We start from the raw sequence: 14,063 nt of genomic DNA on the forward strand, positions 1-14,063 counted from the left end.
CACCGAGTGCTGCGGAGAGACAAAGGGAAGAGAAAGAGAGGCTGAAACTGCTCATAGAACTGTCCCTGGAGAAGAGAAAAACCTCAACCCGGGACAGAAAGGGATTCTATCATCCCATCTCTAACTGCAGGGCATCAGAGACTGAAACTGCTCCACTGTTCTCCTAGCTCCATCCCCTGCTGGGAGGCTGCCCAGCCTGTGGAATTACATTTCAGGCAGTATCAATAAAGCATGAGAACTAAGATCTGGAAATGAGGCGGGGCTTGGGACGTAGAACACAGCCCACTTTGGCTATGCCCGCAGCTCAGGGAGATTGGACCCCAAAGAGTGATTTGCACCACTTGGTTCCAGAAGGGTCTGGGGCGCTGCCATTTTTCTCCCCACAACCACCAAGGCGGACCTCAGAGAGCTGCCCTTGGGACTGCAGTCCAGGCAAGACCTGACAATACCAAACCACACCCATCCATGCTGGAGAGCTGCTTTTTTTTTTTTTTTTTTTTCACCTGNTTCCCTTGTCTCATCCATATCCCTCCCTTCCACTGGACTGGGCACTGTGGTCACTGCTTTGCTTAAACAGTCACATTTAATCCATTCTCTAGATGTATATTCTACACCTAAACTGATACCTTTCTATCTCTCTCTCTCTAGAATATTCAGACTACATATGTTCTCTGAGTAACATTATCTTCCATTCTTTCTCCTTGCCTCCTACCATATTCTCCTCTTTCTCTCTCTGAATTAAGCCTCTTAGTTTCTCTGCCTGGTCATTGTCTAATTTCACTTTCTCCCCACCCTGACACTTCTCTCTTTGTATATGCTCTCCCATCAGCACTGCATACACTCTGCTCTTTATTTGTAGCTGAGAATTCTGGTTTTATACTTTTAGACTGTCCTTTGACTTTCTTTTCCTTTCTCATCTTTTTCTTTTTCTCTTTTGGTTTACTTGTTTGTTGGATTTGTCTGTGTGTTTGCGTGCCTTTGTTCCCTGTGTTTGTCTGTCTGTTTTCTTTTCCAGGGCTACCTCAACTAACAAGCCAAAGTATACACGGTGGAGAGTCACAAATACCACTACAAATAGTGAAAGAAAATAACCAAAGTCTCAACAAGAGAGACCAAGAAACACCATTTAAAGAACACTTCCTGGCGGCACCTGGGTGGCTCAGTCGGTTAAGCGTCCGACTTCAGCTCAGGACATGATCTCACCGTTCGTGGGTTNTGGGTGGGCGAGAGGAGAAGGGGGGTGATGGGCATGGAGGAGGGCACTTGTTGGGATGAGCAACTGGGTGTTAATGGAAACCAACCCGACAATAAACTATGAAAGAAAAAAAAAGAATGTTATCTTAGAGTTTTGTCACATATCTTGAAATTTTAGGAAACCACTTGCCAACTGGTACCCTTTGGGCATAACATCTCTATAAATTCAACTGTCAGCATCCCCTCATCTACAATTCCAAAATTCAAAAGCTCTGACAACTGAAAATTTTTGTAGGTTTTGTGAAACTTATTTGGTGGTAAAATGTAATCTGATTACCATGAAGACATATAGAATCTGTATTAACTTCTATTACTATGCATATCCAAATGTTTTACTGCAGATATTTTAATATCATTGTGTCCAATTAGACACACTTCTGCAGATACTCCTGGAATTATGACAAAAATACAGTAGGTCGATCATATCACCTCTACAAAATATTTTGGATATTGAAGCACATCTAGCTCAAGATACCTGCATAAGCAATTTCAAACCTCTTATCCAAATTATAAAATTGGGGCAAAATAGTATCTGTCACAAAGAATTTTTATGGTAATGTCTATCTGTTAATAATCACTCAGTCCATATTAGATATCACTAATATGTTCTCAGGGTAAAAGCCACAACTGATTTGTGAAGAACTGGTAGGAGATACACTAAGTAACTTGAAATTTTTAGCTGTCACACATCATTGTTGCGTTCCTACTTCTTTAGCATATAAGTGGTCTGTATCTATAAAGAAAATCATCTCCAATGAAGAAATGAGGCTGAATTGAGGTAGTATTTTCCTCAGCACAAAGCTCCATAAAGCAATGACATAACATTTCCAGAGTTCTCATGGAAGAAGATAATTTTACACTTGGATAATAGTTGGTTAAATAAAAGCAACAGACAAGCATCTCAAAATAGGCAAAGTTTCCAGAACCGTGAGATCTCTGATCCTTTATTTGGGGGAGAGGAGGCAAAATATAAATAATAAAGCACAAATTCTAAAATATAAGACTCAAATCACAAGTTTTAAGATAAGAGAATCTATGAAGTGGTGGGAAACTGGAACAAATACAAGATAAGTCCATATAAATAATGTGAAGTTGTGGATATAAAAGATTAGGCTAAAGATGAGCACTGAATCTACTTGTAGCATGCAGCCTGTAAGAAGTCTCACAGCGGTCCTTGCCTCCAGGTAAACATTCCTTGTGTAATTCCTTCCATTGAATGTGGGCTGGACCTAGTAACTTCCTTCTAAGAAATAGAATAGGACAGAAATCAACTCCTAGGTTAAGTTGTCAAAGGACAGTGGCCTTCATCTTGGGTCCTCTCTCTCCTTTGCTTGTTCTGAAGTAATCAGCTCTTAGAATATGAGCTGCCCTGAGGAGACGTCTGTATGAGAAGGTGCTGAGTCCATGAGAACCTAAGGGCCTCAGTCCAACAACCTGAGGAAGTGAACCCTGCTCTGAGATGAGTCTACACCCATCAACAGCTTGAATGTCACCTCACGAAGAGCATAAACGAGAGGCAAGACTCACTCAGCTAAACGACACTTGGAATTCTGGTGCCCAGAGCAGAGATGGCAAATATTTGCTGCACTGAGTAACTAAGTTTAGCAATAATTTTTATATACAGTAATAAAAACAAGAAAGCATTCAACTATAGAGAGAATGATAAATGGCTTACAGAATACAATTTTTATAAACACGTATACAGTTAAAATGGATGGTGGAGGTAATAACAAGAAATATAGAATGAGTGAAGTGCAGGTAGAAAGAAATATTTGTTTTAATATTTTTACATATTATAGTGGTGTAAAAATGCTATCTAGATTTCATAAATCATGAAATATAAATATGAGAACATAATCTAAGTCAATAAAATGCATTAGAAAAAATCAAGTAATGTAAAAATATGTGCAAATAAAGCACAAATACACTGATTAATAATAATGAGAAAGATAAAAAGAGAGGAATGGCTAACACATGTTGAGCAATTACTATATTTCTGTCCCTCTTCTTAGCCCTTTAAATACATTAACTCACTTAATCCTTACCACAATCTTAGAAGATGCATGCCATTATCTCCGATTAATAGATGAGAAGCAATGTTTTGAAATCACCGAATTAACAAAAGCATGCGAACTAGTTAAGTCTGTGCTCACACACAAAAATAATATCCTCAAATGTTTGTTGTTAGGTAAGAATAAAATAAATAAGTCTTTAAATCAATGTCAAAAAAAAATGACAAAAAGAAAAGCATAAGAAAAGAAGTTAAAATAAATTATTCATCTCCTCATGCTCAAAAAAAAAAAATCAGTGTCATGTATAATTAGAATCCTTCCCAGCATAGGCCCTTTGCATAGACTCCTTTCTCTGTCTTAAATATCTCCTCAGAAATCTGACTGACCTTTCATGGCATTGGAGTCATACAGTGTCATATGCACTTATCCCTTTATTGTTCCACATGTCACTCTTCACAGAGCCTTTTTTGAACACTAAAATTAAAATGTCCTGTATACACTCTTTCCTCTCTAAATTTTGTATATTCAATTATGTTTATCACACTCATATATTGGTCATTGTCCCTCAGAAGTTGATAGCTGACCTCATTCAGTGGTTCATGCGTGCCCTCAGTTAGTCATTTTAGTTTCTATCTCTTCATTGTATTCTCTTTCATGCAATCCTCGATCATGATTTTTCCAAAGTCACTACATACAAAAGTCCTGAAAAAATGTGTAATGAATTATTTAGATCTAACAACTACAACTATAGGTAGTATAATAATTCTATTTTCAGAATCAGCAATCTGATTAGATTTTAAAACTTAGCTCTAAACAAACACAAAATGTACACCAAATGTTAAACATTGCTCAGACAAAGAAGTTATAGTCAGCGTATTTATTATGTCTATTAATTGTAGTAAGAATTCAGTGTATGTATTTAAAATTAGATATATCATCTGTCATTTTTTTCATTGTTGATAAAAATTCTGTTGTCAGAAAGTCTGAGTCATAAATACATAAGTTTAGCACCTAATTATTTAAGGGAAAGTTTAACACATAATTATTCAAGCAGTAAAAGAGATTAGGTGGTTCACAGACACAAATACATTTCTGACAAATAGATGGAATATGAGAACAGTTAGATGTCTTTCTGTAAAAACTGTTGCCTGTTGAATGAAATTCTTAGGGATGAATATTTTGCAGTTATAAGAGAATTAGCCACATGGGAAAAATTATGATTGTTTGGATTTTAAGTGAAGCATTCTGAGCAAAATTCAGGGTATGGGGAGGAAATTACCAAATTCCATATTTTGAGTTCATCTTTTTTTTCTTTAGATATACCCAGATATATACAGAGTTGATAAAACAGCAAGGTTCACTTTAAGTAGAGAATTGCAGACAGATATACAGAGGTAATAGAAAAAAAAAAGCAAACTGGTAATAGTGACTAAAATGTGACCTAGAGACTATAATATGAACTATATATATATAGTTGTATATATAAACATATATATATGTTATAAAAGAAAAGGTACCAAGTAATTCTGATAAATAAGTAAAACTCATACATTTTTAATATGGTATTTATTTCAATCCTTGTTATATAACTGAAACTTCAGAACTTCAGAGCTATAGAAAACACCTGTTCTTTTTTTCCCATTTAATATTTCAATTAAAGAAAATCATTTACAGTTAAAATTTTTTGTAACCCAAAGCATTTTCTTAATAAATGAAAAAAAATGAAAATCTATGTTTAAAATTTTTAACAAATAAAGGGCTTTCTTATTCTCTAGACTTACTATTAAAATATTTACCACCTAAATTTTTTGAAACAATATACTTCCTATGGCTATCTGACATGTTCCACTGCTACTTTTATTTGATTTAATATTTGCAAAGACAATATTATTGTCCCAAATGCAACTGACCATCCATTCTTTCATTCATTCTTCCCTTCATTTATCACAGAAATTAAATTTGAAAGGAAAAAGATCTTTGGGGAAAATTACTTATTAAAGAGAAGCTTTGCTGTGAAATTTCTTTGATAAGACATAAGAAAAGGAATACAACAGCAACAAAAAACGGGAAAGGAAGATGGCATGTATGCCAGAATCACTGAATATACTAGAGTGCCAATATTGCACTTGCAAACTTTGAGCTATGAAATAATTTTAATTCAAATTGAGAAAGAGTAAATAGGGGCACCTGGGTGGCTCAGTCAGTTAAGCTTCCGACTTCAGCTCAGGTCATGATCTCCCGGTTCGTGGGTTAGAGCCCGTATCACGCTCTGTGCTGACAGCTAGCTCAGGGCCTGGGACCTATTTCAGATTCTGTGTCTCCCTCTCTCTCTGACCCTCCCCTACTCATGCTGCCTCTCTTTCTCTTAGAAATAAATAAAAAATATTAAAAATTTAAAAAAAAAAGAGAGAAAGAGTAAATAAATGGACATATATCTCTTTCCGATTACTATAAATTTGTAAAAGGGGGTAAATGGGGAGACGTACAAGAGAAAATCACTAATAAGCAATAATGTGAGGAATAAGTTTTAGTGTTCAGGGTCTCAGTGGGAAGATGTAAATTTAGGCAAGGGATCAAAAGACCTTTCTGGAAGAGTGACAGTCCAGTAAAGAAGGAGGAAGCACATAGATCACTAGAAGAAGATATTAGGCAAAAGAAAGATAAATACAATGTAAAGAGATGTTAGAAAATCGAATCTATTCAAGTAACAGCCTGGCACCAATGTATCTGAAGGCGCTAAGAAGCAGGAGAAAGGTATTGGAGGAGAAAGACTGTTAGGTCTCTGACCATCACAAGAACTGTGGCCTTATCTCTGAGGAAGCCATTGCAAGGTTTTCTTAGGAACAATGACTGTCAAAATTTAGGTGCATCAGAAACAGCTGGAAGGATTGCAAAACTACAGATTGCTGAGTTCTGCTGCCAGAATTTCTGACTCAAAAGGTTTGGGATGTGACCCCAGAAATTGTTGCTGGACCAATGACCACATTTGGAAAGTCACTGGTGTAGAGTATTGACATGCAACGTTTAATTCAGTTAATTTGGTTTATTTTTAGAAAGAGACTGAAGTGGCTCCAGGGTGAAAGCAAGGGATGATGGCTTCCCTCTGTAGGTCGTGGTTGAGTTCATTTTCAGTTCTACATGGCACAGTTGGCTTCTATTAGATTGCGAATGCATGGGTGTGCTTATGATGATCTTCAAAAGACTACAGTGGCCACTTCTGGGGAAATACTACTCACCTCAGGGGACATGTGTGCACCTTTGATGCAGGATTTGGGTATCCAGGAGCGTGCTGGGTTCTGCGTCCTGTGCTCCATGCTGCTCAGAGGCTCCTTCACAGTCTCAGGCCTCTGTCTCTGAGCCACTTGCCTCAGGTCATCAGTTAGTCATTGGTGAAGGTGTTATATTATCTACATGTCCACCTTGTAAAGACATTATTCCTCATTTGCTTGGACTTGAGCTACTTTCTAGAAGAAGAAAGTCCCTGAACTTGACTTTGGATGAGTGATAACTAACAGACTAGCAAGCTGTGGATCCTTCTTGGCAGCTACCTCCAGAACTTAGAGGACTTGGAGTGCCTGCCACCAGCACGCCAGGCAAGTGAAGCCTGAAGCTAGTCACTCTTTGAGGTTTGAGGGATGTACTCTTCTCACTGTATCTGGAGCTCCAGAGAGGCAGGCCTTCATGAAGAGGGTATCACCTCACACAATACTTTTGTTCATGGCTTAGTGGCATTTATGACAGTGCTGGCACACCTCCAACTGGTGTCCAGCTGCCCCGTCTGGCTGGATTACTTGAAGAAGCCAGTGACCATCAACTGTGAGTACCACTTCTGTCACTCCTGCATCATTATTTCCTGGAAGGAGGTATATAATATCTTTCCATGCCCTGTCTTCCATTTTTCTGTCCAGACAAAGACTTCAGGAGCAAATCTCAGTTCAGGAATCTGACTTAAATCGCCAAGGTACTATCCAGAACAGAGGGACCAAGAGGACATATATACTATGTTTGAGAATTACAATCAGCTTTTGACTTATTTCTGTGAGAAACACCTAGAGGTTTCATGCATTTTCTCCATCAAATACCAGAAGCACCACATATATTGTGTGAAGAAAGCTGCTCCCATCAAATGAAAATTCTAGCATGTGGCATTGAGCCCTTGAAGAACAATGTGGAATGAGTTGAAAAAAAAATGAATAACTTTGCAAGTCAAAAAGTAAGTGGAGCTGACAAAAAGATAAAAGATAGAAAGGAGGCAATAAATTCTGAATGTGGATAAATTAGATGGCTTCTACTGAAGGAGAAAGAGGCAACTAAGCAGATACAAGATCAAGAGATTGACATAATAACAAAACTAAAAGAAAATCTCATAGTTTTTTGATCATATATGCACATTAAAACATCTGTTGGGGGAGGTGTAGGGCAAGTGTGCAGTCTAACTTGAAATTATTGACATAAGAATATTCTCCACAGGCATAGAATGATAACATACCTGGACCTCATTGCATTATGATTTGCCCTTCCTCCACATTCTGGCATGGACAAATTTATCCCAACCCATTTCAAAGTAGACATGATGGCCCACGTATGTACTCTGAAATTACTTTCTCAGACCTGAAAGGTACTGAGCTAATGAAAATTGGAGTTTTCACAAGAGTCTTAAGAACCTGAGTAATTGTCCATAAAATGCCAAAATACCTATTTTGATCATCTTTTCTGGTTGCTGTCACTAGAAAAATCAACCAAACACATTTTGAACTTTTTGCCTCAAAAACTTGAAAAGTGAGTATCTCCTGTGTCTTAACATCTCCTGTCAGTTCATAGGCTTCAAAATGTGCTGAAACAAGTTTGTGGTGGAATTAGTGGAGAGAGAGAAACAATAAGGCAGCTTCTGTGAAATCATCACAGAACTGCCTAAAGATATGGTCTGTGCAGCTAATGTTTTTAATTGTCTCTCACCGTTCTTTGCATCCCCTAATGTTTATATCCCAGCTGCCACCTTGCCCATTGTGGGGTATGTTGGTTGGAAAGGAAGTGGTACTGAGGGAAAATATGGATACATAAACCATGTGTTCTTTTTTAGTTCATTAAAATTGAAGTTTACTGCTGATTGAAGAAAAATTAATTTGTTGCTCTAGAAAGCAGCTTTTAGATAATGGGAATCTATTTTACCACATGGCAAAGTTGTAGGAATTCAACACTGAGTTAAGTACCAGGTAGAAGAGATAAAAAGAAGAGTTAATTAAAAGTTGGTTTGTATATGCTATAGATTAAAAAAAAAAAAAAAGCTTAGTTTAACACCAGATAAGTTACAAACTTAATTTACATATTTTTAAAATGTGTACCAACAAACAAAAAAACTTAGGAAAAAAAAGAAAGGATAGAAGCAAGAAAGGGAGAAAAGGAAGAAGACAATTGTAAAGTAATTCTTCATGGTAATAGAAATGCACTTAAAGTGATTGGTGAATTATTTTATTCAATGAGCACATACCACGGAATGGAAAGGAGATGGGAAGTCTTAACATTGCTTTGCCTTGGTTCATCTAACTCCCTTCAATCTCTGTCATGTGACATTCTCACTCTCTGGAGTGTGATTCCTGTATATAAAGACACAGTGGAAATTATTTTTCACATGCCTTCTAAACACAAGGTACTTCGTAGGGGGGCTCATCCAAGTTGTGATCTGTTCTATTCCTGGCAGAAAAACCAGGTGGGAAAGACTTGTTCGTAGATGGCCCCAAATGCCCTCTATGGCTTATTTAAGAGACTGCCAATGACTAATTTTGCTTATAGGAAATGTCTGCCTTATCAGAACGTTAAGGCCTAATTACCATGTCTGTAACATGCAATTTCCCATCTGGTAGCACATAGCTTCTCTAAAGCCATATGTTGATAAAGTTTGGGATATAGTTATTTGTTACTTTCAACATTCACAACTGATACATTGAACAGGTACAAATAGATAAAAATTTTAAAAAATTGTAAAACAAAACACTCCAAGTAAATTCTATGTAAAAAAACATGTTTCAGAAGGATATCAAAGAAGTGACACCAGAATGTTTCACAAAAAAAAGATTTTTGATATCTTCAATGAAAAGTGTTCAAAGCACAATGTCAAAACTAATTTAAATTTCATTTAGACATGATACAGGATTCTTATTAATTAATTCTTCTATTTTTCATTATAAGACACAATGTACAAATTAATCCTTCTCCTGTCAGTGTCTTTTCCAGAAAGGAGGTTTGCAGTAGTTGACAAATCTACATTTACATGTCTCTATTTTCTGACATACCTCCTCTCTCTCTCTCCCTCTCTCTCTCTGTCTCTCTAATCTTCTTGGGAAGATTTTATTGGAGAGTCTCAAAATTTAGTGGAAGTTTTAACTGAATTCTGAAAGTTATTTTCTCAGCAGACTATAAAATACAGACACTGATTTATAGATTTAAAGAATAATAATGAAGTGTTTTGCTATATGAAATTCAAACATATCTATTCAAATAAGTTGAGTTAAAAATTATTTATCCTTTCACAGGACAATATTCATGTTCCAAGAGAATAAATATGCAAAGAAATAGAGTATTTAGTTTCTTCTGAATGGCAAAATGTGCCCTTAATGAAAAATTGGCTTTTTTGGGGGGTTGGGGGGGAATGATTACAGTTTCCTTTGTTTTATAATTTTATAATCCTATAAATCCTATATGTCTTAATCTCATAAAATTCTACATAATAGTATATGTTTTATAAACTTACAAGTACCTGGATATATCAAAAAAAGGATTAAATGTATAAATAAATTAGGGAAAACTTTATGTGCTAATATTTATAAAGTTTATTATGCTTAATTTTATTTGTAAGATAAGGTAAGATTGTAAATTTAATGTCTAAGTTGATCTAAGATATATGTCTCTGAATATTATACCTGAATGTTTGGAATATTTAAAAATTCTATAAAATTCAGTTTCTGATACTTTGGAAGTATCAGACTATTTGGAAATGAGTCTACCATATACTGAATTTTGCATTTTATTTTGCCAAATGTGTGATTTGGAAAATTCTGTATAGTTACAAAATGGACTTTGGTTTGAATTCAGAAGTTATTTTCTTTGTTTTGGGTTTTCTTTGAGACAAAATTCAGTTAGTGTATTTTTCCTTCTTAATCTTAACTGTTATCATATATTTAATAAAATTAAAGAAAAGGTATAGCTCTTGGGGCACCTGTGTGGCTTAGTTGATTAAGCATCTGACTCTTGATTCCAGCTCAGGTTATAATCTCATAGTTTGTGAGATCGAGCTCCAAGTCAGTGTCTGTGTTGACAGGGTGGAGCATGCTTGGGTTTCTCTCTCTCCCTCTCTCTCTGTCCCACCCCTGCTCTCTTTCTAAATAAATAAATAAATAAATAAAAATACACACAAGAAAAGGTATAGTTTTTAGTTTATGAGAGTATGGCTTCACAGCCATAAGAAAAATCCTTAACTTTAATTCAAGTGTAGATTCTAAATTGTTTAATGTCTCTTTCACTCTCCCATGGCTCAAATAGACACAAAAAGAACAGTCTAAGCAACTTAAAACTTTTGACCAGAAAGAAAAGATGAATGTTCTTTTTGCTCACATTTCACTCAGCAGGGTAGAGTTATATGGAAAGAGACCATCTTCATATCTATCTCAAACACGTTGGCCAACTCTGTCTTTAGAAGAAATGTGTAAGGAAATTTTCAAACTCAGCAATTGTTAATTACACAAAATCTGGAGAAACACGGTGAATAGTGCTTTGAAGCCTGCTTTCAAATTGTTTTTTTCTGTTTGTCAATTTAACTCTCTAATAAGAAAACTAGAGACAATTAATTATATTAATTTGGTATATTTATGGTTGAAGACATAATACAAATAACGTTTAAACATTATCGCTAGAGGGAATTCTGGGTGGCTCAGTTGGTTTAATGTCTGACTTCAGCTTAGGTCATGATCTTGCAGTTCCTCAGTTTGAGCCCTGAGTCAGGCTCTGTGCTGACAGCTCAGGCTTGGAGCCTGCTTCAGAAGTGTCTCCCTCTGTCTCTGTCCCTTTGCCACTCACACTCTGTCTCTTTCTCTCTCAAAAATAAATAAATAAATAAATAAATAAATAAATAAATAAATAAATAAATATTTAAAAAAGAGTTACAGGGGCTCCTGGATGGCTCAGTCGGTTGGGCATCCGACTTCGGCTCAGATCACGATCTCAAAGTCTGTGAGTTCGAGCTTAGCATGGGGCTCTGTGCTGACAGCTCAGAGCCTGGAGCCTGCATCGGATTCTGTGTCTCCATCTCTCTCTGCCCCTCCCCCACTCATGCTCTGTCTCTGTCTCTCTCAAAAATAAATAAACATTAAAAAAATTTTTAAAAAGAGTTATAAAAACATCATCACTAGAAAAATAATGGAGAAAAATAAAATAAATGATATACATTTCCCCTAATTTTAAGTGTTCCTGAAGGAATTATATTTCTAAATTCATAAAGTAATCATGGTATTTTGAGATTAGATCAATGTCATATATTTATTTTTATAGTTATTTTCTACATAGTCCAATATTGTTAAATTTTAGGTCAAATCACTGTAATAGTGAACATTACCTGGTTTTACAATTCTCACTAATCAAATTAAGTTTGGCTATCATGTTCTATCCATATAGAGAAAAGAAGGAAAAAGGGAAGGAAGGAAGGAAGGAAGGAAGGAAGGAAGGAAGGAATTATTCTTAGAAGATGAACTACATGTTAAAAATATATCCGTCATAGTAGTTATCTAAGAAGAGGAAAGGTGAGTTGTAATTGACAAGACACGTAAAGGTAAGCTTCTGACCCAAGGGTACTTATATGGGCATATGCTTTACAATGTGTTGGCTAAATTGTAGAGTTATATACTTTTTTTAAAAAAAATGTTTTTTTATGTATTTCTAGGAGAGAGAGAGACAGACAGCGTGAGCAGGGGAGGGTCAGAGAGAGAGGGAGTCACAGACTGAAACAGGCTCCAGGCTCTGAGCTGGCAGTCAGCACAGAGCCCGACGCGGGGCTCGAACCCACGAACCGCGAGATCATGACCTAAGCGAAAGTCGGACGCTTAACCGACTAAGGCACCCAGGCGCCCCTGTAGAGTTATATTCTATGTGCTTTTCCATGTGCTTTATCCCACAATAAAACATTTAAGGAATTCAGGTGAAAAGCATATATCTATTAGAAGACTCACTTTTGAGTGCTGATCATGTGCCATAGGATAAAACCCAAGAATCCAATGCTTTAACTGCTAGTTGTAGAATGTATCTAAGTGATTTATCAACTCAAATTTCCAAAAGACTATGATAAGCTATTATTCCCACGGAGGAGTGGTATGGAAGCTCACAAGAGCTTCTGGGATTTCAGATGTTACTACACACAGATAAAGGGAACATCTTTTCAGCCTTACCAAGTCAAGTATGAGATTGAAACTTTCTGCTGTGCATGTGTCTCTATTAGTCGAGAAAAATCACAATAGCTGAGAAATGGGGTAGGATGAATTATCCTTTGACTCTTTGTGACTTCTCTTTAGTCTTCTTTAAGGGTGTCTTTAACACTTGCAAGTGATTAAATCAGAGTCTTCCAACTAGAAAATGTTTGTCCCTACAATAATTTACCTCAGGGTAATCTGAAACACTTAGTTTAGATTTCACTTTCACTTAGAGATTTGGACTTTAAAAAGATGTGTTTTTTGGTATTGTTTTAATTACCCATTTAGAATCTATTTGGTATTGTTTTAATTACCCATTTAGAATCTATTATGGAAACAGCAGAATTTCAGCGCCACATTATTAACAAAGCATTATGTTTACAGGCAAAATTTATCTAGCACAGACTGAAATAAAACCCAACCCCTTCTTACATCATGTTGTCTACTCAAAGGTTGGTAATATTTGCTCAAATACATGAGAAAAGTTGTCAATTTGCCTCTTTCTATATTGATCAGAACAATATGCTCATGTTTATTTTACTTCATGGGCTTTGTGTGAATATAATGATTTAAATAATTTACTTTGGGTAACTAAATAGCCACTTCCTGTCAAGTGTGATTGGTCTTTCTCTACCTGAAATTAATTACCTAAAATTGCAATTACAGTTGCCGTTCACTATTTTGGTGAGAATTAATTTTAAAATTCACAGGAATCAGAGAAGCTAATTTGTAAATTTACTTTAATTCTGCCTTAAATTCTACATATTCTTCTATGGCTTTGTTTCTTTGTTTTTCTTTTCTTTTCTTTTTATGAATTTGTTTAATAGCAGACCATCATGTTTAAGCAGATTAATGAATAGGACCTATCTTGTCTCTGGTACATTGCTCTGGCACTCAGCCAATGCCTGGCACATAAGAGTCCTAAGGGTTAACTTTGAACCTCTCTGTCTTCCTACCATAACTGAGGGCCCTCGCTTTTCCAAAAAGGGCCCTTACTTGTCTAATGTATGCTAATGCTCTGGTATTTGCAGTATAGTGGCAAAATGTATCTTGCTAGAAAAGCACCCAATTTAAAAAAGATAAAAATTCTGCTTTCAAATAGATACAAGGGACTAAAATTTGCTGAAAGGGAAGCTATTTGAGGGAAGTGAGCTGCCTTCTCAAATTACGTAAGCTACCTATATGTTTTTTGCACAGGCCCACTGAATGTGATTAATAACTGCCAATTGCGTAATCATTTATTTGCTTTGTATTTTTTGCAAAATTTCTTCAGATATCTTAAAATTGATTCATGTAATAGAAATTCTGTAGTTTAGGGACCACGATATAAGTATGTGAGCAAGAG

The 14,063-nt window shown here is 36.0% G+C and overlaps 1 long non-coding RNA gene across 3 annotated transcripts in view; it reads right to left on the bottom strand.

The window, feature by feature from the left end:
- The window catches only part of LOC144244773 (uncharacterized), a 64,906-nt gene that overhangs the window by 25,165 nt on the left and 25,678 nt on the right, over positions 1–14,063 (bottom strand). Inside the window, exons 3-4 of one of the 3 annotated variants that reach the window (XR_013339063.1) lie at positions 8,755–8,860; positions 3,916–3,968 (exon numbers count right to left, since the gene is read on the bottom strand). The exons of 1 other annotated variant lie outside the window; for it this stretch is intronic. This is a non-coding gene — a long non-coding RNA (uncharacterized LOC144244773). Of the gene's footprint in view, positions 1–3,915; positions 3,969–8,754; positions 8,861–14,063 lie in introns of those variants that run through there. One more of the 3 variants, XR_013339064.1, reaches the window with a different exon arrangement.

This window comes from Crocuta crocuta, unplaced genomic scaffold (genome assembly GCF_008692635.1).
Source record: "Crocuta crocuta isolate KB4526 unplaced genomic scaffold, BGI_CrCroc_1.0 scaffold188, whole genome shotgun sequence".
NCBI classification, from domain to species: domain Eukaryota; kingdom Metazoa; phylum Chordata; class Mammalia; order Carnivora; family Hyaenidae; genus Crocuta; species Crocuta crocuta.